Raw genomic sequence first — 12,378 nt, 5'->3', positions numbered from 1 at the left:
CGCCTGGGTGGCTCAGTGTGTTAGGCCTCTGCCTCTGGCTCAGGTCAAGATCCCAGAGTCCTGGAATCGAGCCCCGTGTTGGGGTCTCTGCTCGGCGGGGAACCTGCTTCCCCCTCTCTCTCTGCCTGCCTCTCTGCCTACTTGTGATCTCTCTGTCAAATAAATAAATAAATAATCTTTAAAAAAAAAAAGAAAGAAAGAAAGAAAAGGAAAAAGAAAAGAACTTCCATTTCTTTTTTTTTTTTTTTTTTTTTTTTTTAAGATTTTTTTTTATTTATTTATTTGACAGACAGAGATCACAAGTAGGCAGAGAGGCAGGCAGAGAGAGAGGAGGAAGCAGGCTCCCCGCTGAGCAGAGAGCCGGATGCGGGACTCGATCCCAGGACCCTGAGATCATGACCTGAGCCGAAGGCAGCGGCCCAATCCACTGAGCCACCCAGGCGCCCCAAGAACTTCCATTTCTTGACATGCTCAGTCCTAAGCCCCGCGGTAAAAACCCAATGGTCTGACTGCGGTTGGAGTTGTGAGTGTGCGTGTCTGTTCCTGTGCATGAATGTAAACTCGTCCGAATAAAGGAGCTTTTCTTTTAAGGTTCCCAGCTAATTTTGGTTTGGGAATCACAGAGTTCTGAGGCTAATGGTTTCCTTCCGTCATCCCAAACAAATCCCTGCAACTTGTGTAGTCCTTACCCCAGGGGTAACTCACTGAACTTTCCTTCTGTCCTTGCAGCCACATTTCAGCATTTCCCACCTCGAACAGGCCCCTCGCTCACCTTCACGAACACCACCCCCGCCCCCAACCGTGTTCCAGCAGCATCTTCCCAGGAGTCTCCGAGGACTGGGGAGTCCAGAGCTTTCTCCTTGAAAGAAAACCAAGTGGGCCAAATTCACAAAGAGCCTATTCAAAAGTTCCACCTCAAAGCCTCTTCTCTGATACAGATTTTTTGGTTTATTTATTTATTTAGGGAGCTAGAGGGAATGGAGGGGTCGGTGAGGGGCAGAGGGAGAGGGAGAGAATCCTCAAGCAAACTCCCCATTAAACGCAAAGCTCAATCCCAGGACCTTGAGATCACGACCTGAGCCGAAATCAAAAGTGAGACCAACAACCAATGGAGCCACCCAGGCATCCCAGCGCCCCAATATTACCTATGCCTATAGTTTAAAGACTCGTCTGTAATTCTAAAAGGTTTGTTATGAGAAACCACAGGCTCTACAAACACCACCGCTTCCAAAATGCAACTTCATTGAACTCTTCAACTAGTTCTGTATTTTCCCCATAATTCTATATAACATGCTAATATAAACACACACTGGTGTTTTGTGGGGTGGTTTTTTTGTGTGTTTTTTGTTTGTTTATTGTTTGTTTTTTCCTTTGAACATTACGTACTGATTTTCCACCGTAGGAGATGAAGATTTTACATTTTCTGCAACACCCACATGCGCAGGGCTCTCTGAGATTCGCCCTCCCAATGTGTTGGAAATTTGGTTAAATCAATAGTCAGGGTTCCCATTTTACTGCCGTGTAAAATGGAAACCCTATTAACAGCTAATTAATTCATGGATTATTAATTTCTCTTTGCTGTCCAACTTATCTCCTGAGAGTTTTAAGCACTTTTTAACATTTCCTTACATTTCTAATACTTAACACTAATTTAGCCCCAATCACTCCTCCCATTAAGTAAATCATCACTTCCAAATACATCAGGTACTTTATCACTTACCTTTTTTTTTTTTAACTTTAGTTTTTTAGAGCAGTTTTGGGTTTTAGGTTTACAACAATATGGGGGAGGCGCAGTTCAGGGATTTCCCATATACCCCAGCCCTATACATTTTCAAACCTGTTTCTCCGATCTCACGTCTTCCTCTCATTTTGGTTCATTCCCCTGTCTGGGCAGAGTGTTCTGAAATTAATTTCACTATCCTGTGTCTTAATGTGGGTCTATCTAGATGTACTTTATCAGGGACTCAGTGGGCCCTTCAATCTGGAGCTTCATGTTTGGGAAATTTTCCTGAGTTATTTCTTTGATGATTTCCTTCCCTCTATTTTCTCTGCTCTCCTTTTCTGGAATTCCTAAAATACTTTAATTCCTTACTTTATATATTTTTTCCCCTCCTCTTTGTATTTTGTTCTGCTTTTTGGAAGATTTCCTTAACTTTTTCTTCCAAAAGTCTTTGGGATTTTTAAATTTCTACTTATGTTTTTAATTTCCATGATCTGTTTTGTAGTCCCTAAATCCTTTTATTTTCACTCATTCTGTTATAATGTTATAAGTACATATTTTCATTATTTATGCAAGGGACTAATTTGGGGTTTTTTTCACATTTTCTTTTCTATACATAATCACTTTCATAAGGCTATTTCCTTTCTCTTGTTTTGGTCTCTGTCTTTCAAAGTGCAGGATTTACTTAAAATCTGGTGATTCTTAGCTGTCTTCTCATACTTAAAAGTAGAACACGGGGCACCTGGCTGCCTCAGTGGAGTGTACAACTCCTGATCTTCGGGTTGTGAGTTCAAGCCCCATGTTGGATACAGGGATTACTTAAAAATAAAATCTTAAAAAATAAAATAATAATATATATTTTTAAAGGAGTAGAGCAACAAAGTATCCATTGGAAGTCCGGTGTGCTACATGGCTTCAGTGTAAGATGACTTATCTGCCTATTCCAATGAGCTTCTTTCTTCTTGGGCTGGTTATAAACCCCAGACAAGGCTCTACCCCATTCTGGGATGAGAGATAGGTAAGAAGCCTGGGGTGTTATCAATATTCAGCATAAAAATTTTTACTTATTCTTCCTATTGTCACTTTGGTAATCTGATCTTAACCCATATCTGGGGTTCCTCAATCATGATTCCCTTGATTTAAACACCAGAGTATAAACCTGCTTTCCTCTGCTGGTGCATTCAGCTAAGGAGCAACCGCCATTGGCCTGGAAGGCAGGAAGTCTAGAGAGCTAATCGCCTTTTTTTTTAAGTAGTCGCTACACCCAGCATGAAGCCCAATGAAGGGCTTGGACCCACGACCCTGAGATCAAGGCCTGAGCTGAGATAAAGAGATGGACTTTAACTGACTGAACCACCCAGGCGCCCCCACCTAACTTCTTCCTCAACAGACTTTCAACCAAACTTTCTGATCTTACTTTTACTTCCAGAAGTATCTGGGTTTACCAATTCGGGGGAGGGGGAGGCGGGGAGGTGTTCTGCCATTGGACTGCCTTGTTCCTGGCTTTCTCCATTCCTTTAGGATTTAGCGGTCTCAAGGCTGCTATGACAGTTACTTTCTTCCATTTGCCTCCCAGCCTCCAAAATTTGTTGCTGTCTCCCACCTCTTCCCATGCTCTCTGTTCCTGTGGCTTTATGTTCTCGTAAATTTGTCCCTTCATTTGCATCCTAGTGTGGTTTTAGAAGAAACGAAAGCAAATATATGTGGCCAACCTGCTATTTTCAGTGTAAAGTCTCAATGCTGGTCTTACCATTAATAAAACTAATATTTTAGTGTTTATCAGAATGATTCTGTGGTTTGAGGCATTTCTTCACTGTTGTGAGCCTTTTCTTTAATCCTGTTTTTCTCGTTCATCATAATAGCTGCTGCATCTAGCCTTTTGTGAAGTAGACACATGCCATCAATGTCACATGAAATTAAACCATTGTACTATTAGCACATTCTTGTGAAAAGCAGTAACATTTTAAAATGTAATTTTAAAGTTGAGCATGGAGCTTTTCCTCCATTACTAAAACAAAATATTATACACACATACATATGTACATAAAATGTAAGTGAAAGTTAAGACATAAAGCTAAGCAATGGGCCTTTTGACATTCAAAAATGATAAAATTCCCTGAAAACCTTTAATTATTTAGATGTCCAACTATATAATTACCTAAACCCTTAATTTAAGAAGGAACTTGTCTAGAGCAAATTACAGTTGTCAAACTACACTTTAATAAGATTTCATCAAGTCAAACTATGACACAGTATTTTTCAGAATGTGATAATTACCAGTATTCAAGAACTGTGGAAAAATGTTCATTTGTGCTTTTTCTCATTTGCAGAAGTCTATCTGTGTGCTAGTCAGAGGCCATTTGGAAAAGCAAAACATGAAAAATTTAATAGTAAAAACTTTTCAATTATTTAAGGTACATGGTGCCTGGAGTTGGTTGAGAAACAATTGTCTGTTTTTGTTTTGTTTTGCCATTGAGAGGAGGCTGAAAGCCCAGATTGTCCCTCATCAAGCAGGGGACCCAGGGGGAAAGCTCAGCTATGATCTGGGAACTTGTACTGAATTCTTTTATCTTCATACGCTACCAGAAAACTTAGAAGGGCTGCCTTTTAAAATCCAACATTCCTTTATTCCAGCAGGTAAAGGCCACTCCAGGATGGGCCAGTCAGCTTTGTTGCAATAGGGAATGATGGCGTAAACCCCTTGTGGCTTACAATAGCAAATACGTCTCTCCTGGCCCCATGACACCGCAATGGTGCTGGGTCAGAGTCAGACAACTCCTTGCTGGTGACTTCTCATCCCTAGATGGAAGCTGAAGGAGAAGCACCATCTGGCACATGCTGCTGGGTGACAGAGGGAGAAGTACCTAAAAAATGTGACCCTTGTCTCATGTCCTCACATTCCTCCGAGCAAAGCAAGTCACACGGCCAAGGCCAGCACTGATGGGGAAGGGAAGTTTCTCCTCCAACAGGAAGTCCCTGTATGTTGCATGGTAAAGGGTGAACGTATAATCCTCTAATAAAGAAGGGGGTGATGCATGAGTCACCAAAAATGATAATATAATCTCTACAGGTGGAGGAGGCAAAGAGAGAGAGAGGGTTTAAATCATTTAAGAAAGAAAGTGGATTTAAGAAAAGTTGATACAGCTGGGGAAAAAAGTTGAATACTGAGGAGTATGGGAAAGTCTACAGGTTTAAAATGTTTTTTTTCTTGAGTTAAACACAATGGTACTTTAAAGAATTTAAGCCTGGATTATCTATCTTAAATAATGATTTGTCCGTTATCCCTGCAACATAATTAATGTGACCAGTATTTCTTCTAGCAGTATGCTTTTGGATGCCTTTCTAACACTGTTCAGTTCCAGAGGTACCAGCTAAATTCCACTTTAATGCAGGTAGGATTAACAGACTGAGTTGAGAAGATAGTAAATCAAAATAATTTGGATGAAAAAGCAAACCGCACCCAATCAGTCAGTGTCATCTAGACACTAATCATTTACCTGATGGCTACCCAGAAACTGTAGGTCCTCTGGGTTCTGGCTTAAAATGTAAGGCTCAATATTCAGTTGATAAAACAGTGCTGTCTCAAGAAAACTAGGAATTAGGTGATGCTCAGAAAAAAGAGAAAAGAAAGAAAAAAAGGGAAAAAAAATCCCTTCCTACTAAGTCTCTTAAATTCAACACTTTGTAGGAATATAATTAAAAAAAAATTTTTTAAACATTATTTATTTATTTGACAGAGAGAGATCACAAGTAGACAGAGAGGCAGGCAGAGAGAGGAGGGGAAGCAGGCTTCCCACTGAGCAGAGAGCCAGAGTGGGACTCGATCCCAGGACCCTGAGATCATGACCTAAGCCAAAGGCAGAGGCTTAATCCACTGAGCCATCCAGGCACCTGGAATGCATTTTTTTTTAATGTAAGGCCTAGCCCCAAGCTGAGATGAGTATACTAACGCTTTAGTGCTCGAGTCTCAAGGGTGTTGAGTTTTGAAACATTAACCTCCTGGAGAGTGTTACCTCACTTACTCTGACAGTGTGATCAAGCATATGTTTATCTGACCAAAGCAGAAACCAAGACACACAGTAGTTCAGAGAATGAATGACTCTTTCCCTGAGATCCATCTAGTTGGGACAGGTTGGGGGTGAAGGGTGGGGGAAGGTGTGCTAGACTGGGCACCGTGAGAAGGAAAAAGAAACGTGGAAGTTTTGAAAGCAGGAGCTGGGGTAAGGGAACACAAACCAGGCCTGGTATTAAATTTCTAATGATCAGAAGGCCCAGTAGAAATTCAGACTCAAAGAATTATTAAATAAGTGATGAGAGAAAACTAAGCAAGTTCATGAATTAACTTAATGAAAATAGGCATAAATAATAGATAGTTAAATCTTGTCACCGAGAAAGACTATCGAACTCCAGCTGGTCTACAGAAATGATTGCTGTTGGTACAGTTTGGGTTTATGGCTGGTAATGAATATACTGATAGGGGCGCCTGGGTGGCTCAGTGGGTTAAAGCCTCTGCCTTCAGCTCAGGTCGTGATCCCGGGGTCCTGGGATCGAGTCCCACATCGGGCTCTCTGCTCAGTGGGAAGCCTGCTTCCCCTCCTCTCTCTGCCTGCCTCTCTGTCTACTTGTGATCTCTCGCTTTCTGTCAAATAAATAAATAAAACCTTTAAAAAAAAAGTATACTGATACAGTCTCCTGACACATTTTTTTTTTTTAAGGTTTTATTTGGCAGAGAGAGAGAGAGCACAGGCAGAGGGGGATGGCAGAAAGAGAAGGAGAAACAGACTCCCGGCTGAGCAGGGAGCCTGGTGCAGGACTCAATCCCAGGAACCTGGGATCATAACCTGAACTGAAGGCAGACGCTTAACCCACTGAGCCACCCTGCCGCCCCCACTGACACATTGTTATTCATTCTTTCATCAACCTTGAAATTGGGGCACTAGAGAATAGTGACAAGCATTTCACTTTTCTTGGTTAAATTCAGAAGTGCTAGCTTATTTTAGAGAAAAAATTTGTCTTGGTGTATCTCATATTATTATTATATTCAACCTTTCTTTTTTCTTCATTAATGTAAGGGGACCCAGTGATTCATTTTTCAACAAACACCTATTGAACATCCCTTATGAACCAAGCACTGTTCTAGGTGCTAGGGACTCAGACAAAAAAGGACTTACATTATAGCAGCGTAGAGAGACAATAATAAAATCCAAATTAAAACATTATGGCAGGTACTGATAAACACTTTAAAGAAAACTAAAGTAGGATAAGAGGATGGTGGTGAAGTTCCCATTTCAGGAGAGGCCGTGGTGTGCTGGTGACGGCTCACTCCACTGTCAACAGAACTGACTACATTTTTAGGAATGTTGCTAGTCATATATTAAACTGCCATCATTATAAATTAAATTACATAAGTTTATAAGTAAACATTATAATAAAAGCAAAGGTAATAAATACGCAAAACTCACCATTCATATTCATTTTCTACTTGTTACGACCATCACTGCTCTTCGTTTACATCCATTATATCTGCATGTTGTAAATTTCACATAACGGTGTGCTACTGCCCATGTCCTCCTGCCTCTGTGTTGAATGAGGTCACGTTGGCAGCTTGTAATCAGCCACGGTGGTTGTATTTACACCATGGAAATTGGCAAACAGCGCAAACCGGGGATTTTTTTTTTTTTTTTTTTTAATTCCAGAGAGCTCCTTAAACATTTGCCAGCACTTTCCAGAGAAGAGTCTTTCCGATGAGGTGATATTTGAGCAGATGCCTGAATTATATGTGGGCGTTGCCATCAGGATATCTGGGGGAGAGCAATACAGACACGGGCCTCAGACCAGCCCCTGCTTGAGATGGTCAAGGATCAGCCCAGTGAACAGTATGGCTGTTAACTGCAGTCAGTGAAACCTGTGGCAGGAAATCAGGGCAAGGGAGAGATTCTGCAAAATTTTGAAGTTCATGGTGAAAGGTATTTTTTATAAGTATATTATGAAGCCATGGAAGGATTGAAAACAAGAGAGGGTCACGATCTGATCTCTATCACAAAGCATCACTCTATTGCATAGAGGAAAATAGATGGTTCTATCAAGTGATTTGTTCTAAATTTCAACTGAGTGGTATCTAAGAATTCTTAGATTACCACTCCTCGCCTGTTGGAAATGTACCAGAACCAGTGAGATGTGCAATCATCCTAACAGTGAATCACAGACAAGACCAAGTCTATGGAAGTGACTGTGAAGGCTTATTCCTATCCACTTCTCTTCTCCTTCCTGTGCACATGAGTGGTCTATACTTCCCAACACTCTTGCAGTTAAGTGGGTTCCTATGATGGGTTTGGGTAATGAGATGCGAGTGGGAGTGATATGGGCCACCCCCAGGCAGAAGCATTTAGAAGCCACTGGGGAACCTTTACACATTCCCTCTCATCTTCCACGGCGACTACAGAGGCCACGTATTGAGATGGAAGAACAAGATGAAAGCCTCCCGATCCCTGAGTGACTGTGTGGAGTATACTGGCCACCGACTTGCCCTTGACATATAACAAGAGCAACGAAAGAAAAAAAAATCTTTGTTTCACTAAGTCCTGAGATTTCAGGATTAATTTCTTATTTCAGCTTGACCTAGCCTATTGTGACTAACACAGAATTTCAAGCGAGCTGTGTTTTCAGAACAATAGCTAACATTTATGGAGTGCTTACCCTAGGCGGGGCACTACGCCAAGCATTTTACACGTATTTCCTCATTTAAGGCCCAAGTCACCCCACGGAGGTGGACGCTATTACTGCTTCATTTTAGAAATGAGGAACAGAGGCCAAGAGAGGCTAAGTGACTTGTCCAGAACAAAGGGTAGAACTAAGACCAAGACCTGACTTGGTGCCTTCCCTTTTTCTAATCAGGAAAGAACACACAGCCTCCTGACTTCATTTGTTCCTTTACCCATTTATCAGGCACTTAGAGTGATAGGCTCTTGGTAGGCCAAGATAAACAAAACACCCCAAGGAGCTCACACAGTCAAGCGAGGGAGAGATCCTGAAGAGCCAATTGTAATGAAATGAATTTACAGGAAATACAGCAGACAGAAGGACGTGCCAGAAACTTCAGTCACCAAAAGCCAGATTGTAGGAAACCCTACACAACAAATAACCTGGTTTCTTCAACAAATAAATTGCAAGGAAACTGAGGCAGAACCTATAGATTAAGAGAGACAGAAAAGACTTACCAACCGATGGTAAGATATTCTGGCTCCTGGTTCAAGCAAACTGTGAACAAACAAATGAACAAAAAATGAAGACTCTTACTAGATATTTGAAAATTTGAGCACTGAGTGGACACTTAATGATATTAAGAAATTTTTAACTTTAAAAAGTTAGGGTGAAATAATGGTTTTGAAGTTATTTTGAGTGTGTCCTTACCTTTTAGAGATATGTGCTGATATTTATAGATGAAATGATATGATGTCTGGAATCTTCTTCGAAGCATTACAGGAGGGAGAAGTGGATAGACGAAACAAGCCCGGCCAAGGATGATCACTGTTAGCCTGGGTGATAGTTCCATGCGGATCGATTTTAGTAAATATTTAGAACTTCCCAAAATAAAAAGTTTTAGAATAACTATTCCTGGGCTGGATACAAAGGAACTGATAGAAATGCTGACAAGGTGTTTGGGGAAGTTGGGAAAGCTTCCAAGGAAAATGGGACATCCATGTGTGAAACAGTCCTCAGGCAGCAGGGAAGCACGCACAAACAAATGAAATTATTTTAAGCATCACCCAACATTATCGGTGCCAGAGATGGTTAATATTTGTTTTTCAACCACAGCCGGCTGCTATCACATGGAAACAGGTTACCAGAGTTCATGAAACTTCCTTCTCTGCACAGGCCTAGAAATGGGCTGAGAGAACAGGAGACTGAGCATTGGATTAGAAAGTCAGGAGACCAGGCATAAGAAGCCTGGCTCTGTTGTTGACCAGCTGTGTGTCTTGGAGAAGGATTCTTAACATTTTGTGTCCCTGTTCCCTCCTCTGCAAAACAAGGAGGTCCAGGAGCACCCAGGTTGTTCATTCGGTTAAGCATCTGCCTTTGGCTCAGGTCATGATCCCAGGGTCTTGTGATCTAGCCCTACTTGGGGCTCCCTGCTCAGTGGGGAGTCTGCTTCTCCCTCTCCTCCCAACTTGTGCTCTCTCTTGCCGTCTCTCTCTCTCTGTCTCTGTCTCTCTCTCTCAAATAAATAGATAAAATCTTAAACACACACACACACACACACACACACACACACACGGAGGTCTGAACCGTTCCCAAAGAACCCTTCCTGCTCCCACTACTCTACACAGGCTTCCACAGACATGAGCTGTGATCCGGGGTCCTGTGCGGGAATCAGCAGCTTCTGGTTCATTCCAGAACCAGAGAGACTCCCAGGGCAGGCATCTTAGTTACAAGAGACCCTGGGAAAGTTCCCCTCACAGAGAGACTCCCTGATGCAACCTTAGACTGTTTTCGACTTCACGAGGGAAGCAGACGGGAGCATTGCCATGAGACCATTGTCCCTTGTTTCCAGCACAGTACCCCAGATCCTGGTGCCCTTTGCAGAGGGAGGGAAGAGAATTTACTTATAATTTGGCAACTTCCTTGTTAACAATTCCTCTCAGTTTAAAAATCCTATTGCTTTCTCTCCTTGAATGTTGAATATTGAGAAATCTGCGCCCTGGATGTCCCAAATAGAGGTTAAAATGGTACTGACTGAATGATATGATGGACCCATAATTCCGTGCTGAGGAAAATAATGAAAAGTGTCAATGTATCCCCTGACAGCCCCACTCCCCAAACCTTCTGAACCGCAGCAGAGACTCACCTATAGTCATCCCCATCATGGAGGAAGAGATAAGACCTGAGGTCCAGGACCCCACTACCTCCCCATCCCACTCACCCTACCTGGCAGAAGCTGAAGCCACACAGAGCGGTCCGGGAGAGTTCTGGCATGTGAGAGGGACACAAAGGGCAAGTGAGACCCGCCTGGTCTTTGACTTTCTGGGTCCTGCAGCTTCTGTCCTGGCATGATTGCAAAGAAGGCTGGTCTGTCCTGTTGACAGAACAAGACAGCCCCAAGTGGGGTTGGCCGGCACACAGCCTGACAGACTGAGCCCGCTCATCCTTCTTCACTTCTTCTTGACTGTGCTCCAGTCTCTCCCGCCGTTTGGTTCAGGAGAGGGACCCCACTTGGAGAAGTCTGTGAATCTGGAAAGCGTTTTCCAGGCTCTCTCCTCTGCCATTAACTGTGTCCTTCCCTCATGTCTCCACATAAGCTTCGAGTGTGAAGGGAAGCTTCCCAGACTAGGACAACCCCCTAACGAAAGAGATTCCCCTCATGGAATCTCCTTGCTTCCCTTCTAATGTTTTTATCAGTCTGTAATTATATCTGGTGTCATTATAGGATCAATCTGCCTCTATAAACAAATACAACAAATCCTGGGTATACATTGTTCTCTCTCTCCCGTGGTTTGTTTGTTTTTTTAAAGATAGATTTATTTATTTATTTATTTATTTATTGAGAGAGAGAGAGAGAGAGATAATGCCCATGCAAGGAAAGGAGGAGCAGAGGGAGAGGGAGAATCCCAAGCAGACGGGCTCACGGAGGGTGAGCCCTCCTCAGGGCTGGATCTCCTGACCCTGAGATCATAAGAGTCAGATGCAACCAACTGAGCTACCCAGGAGCCCCTGTTCTCTTTTTAAAATTGAAATAGAACATATAGAAAATAAACAATTCATAAGGGCAGCCCAGTGGACAATTACAAAATGAGCCCACTTATGCACCCACTACACCAGACAATAAAACAGTCCCAGAATCCCAGAAGGCACTGTACTCCTTCCCAAAGTAAGACTCTCCTGACATCAATAGATTAGTCTTACCTCCTTTTTATAGTTTTAAATCTTGGGGCGCCTGGGTGGCTCAGTGGGTTAAGCATCTGCCTTCAGCTCAGGTCATGATCTCAGGGTCCTGGGATCCAGCCCCTTGTCCCACCATTCCATCAAGACCCTCTGCTCAGTGGGGAGTCTGCTTCTCCCTCTCCCTCTGACCTCCACTCCCCCTGCTTGTGCTCTCTCTCTGTCAAATATGTAAATAAAATCTTTAAAGTGTTAAATCTTAAGGCTTAAACATAGAGATAATACACTGTGAATTTAGGTACAATGAAATTTATCTGAGTATGCAGTTCTAGGATTTTTCTTAAACAGAGTTTTATTTATCATACTTCAATCAAGATACAGAACAGTTCCCTCACCCCCAAAATTCCATTGAATCCTTTGTAATCAATCCCTCTCCCCATCCCCAGGTCTTGGGACCCAATGATCTGTTTTCTTTCCCTATAGTTTTACCTATGGTAGAATGTCATTTATCTGGAATGGTCTAATATGGAGTGGGGACAGGAGGGAAGGTCTGGTTTCTTTCACTCAACAATGTTTACAAGATTTATCCATGATGTATATAACAACTGTTCATTTCGTTGCTATATAAATATACCATAATTCATTTACATCATTTTATGATCATACTATAGTATTAGCCATTGTATTGTTGACGGACATAAAGTTGTTTTCACCTTGCAGCTCTCACAGATAATGCTGCTAGGAAAGTTCTTGCACACACCTTGTTAGGCTCACTGCATTAA

At 42.3% G+C, this 12,378-nt stretch overlaps 1 long non-coding RNA gene across 1 annotated transcript; it reads right to left on the bottom strand.

Annotated features, from left to right (window-relative positions):
• Window positions 1-7,188: 7,188 nt before the first annotated feature.
• On the bottom strand, window positions 7,189-9,844 carry LOC123935370. Its single transcript, XR_006816895.1, has 3 exons — window positions 9,131-9,844; window positions 8,938-8,977; window positions 7,189-7,521 (listed from the first exon to the last, which is right to left on the bottom strand). It is a non-coding gene; the product is annotated as an uncharacterized LOC123935370 (long non-coding RNA).
• Between the last annotated feature and the right edge of the window lie 2,534 nt (window positions 9,845-12,378).

Source organism: Meles meles, chromosome 2, assembly GCF_922984935.1.
Source record: "Meles meles chromosome 2, mMelMel3.1 paternal haplotype, whole genome shotgun sequence".
NCBI classification, from domain to species: domain Eukaryota; kingdom Metazoa; phylum Chordata; class Mammalia; order Carnivora; family Mustelidae; genus Meles; species Meles meles.
Note: the sequence above shows the minus strand (reverse complement) of the source record. Positions and strands in the feature narration are given on the sequence as shown.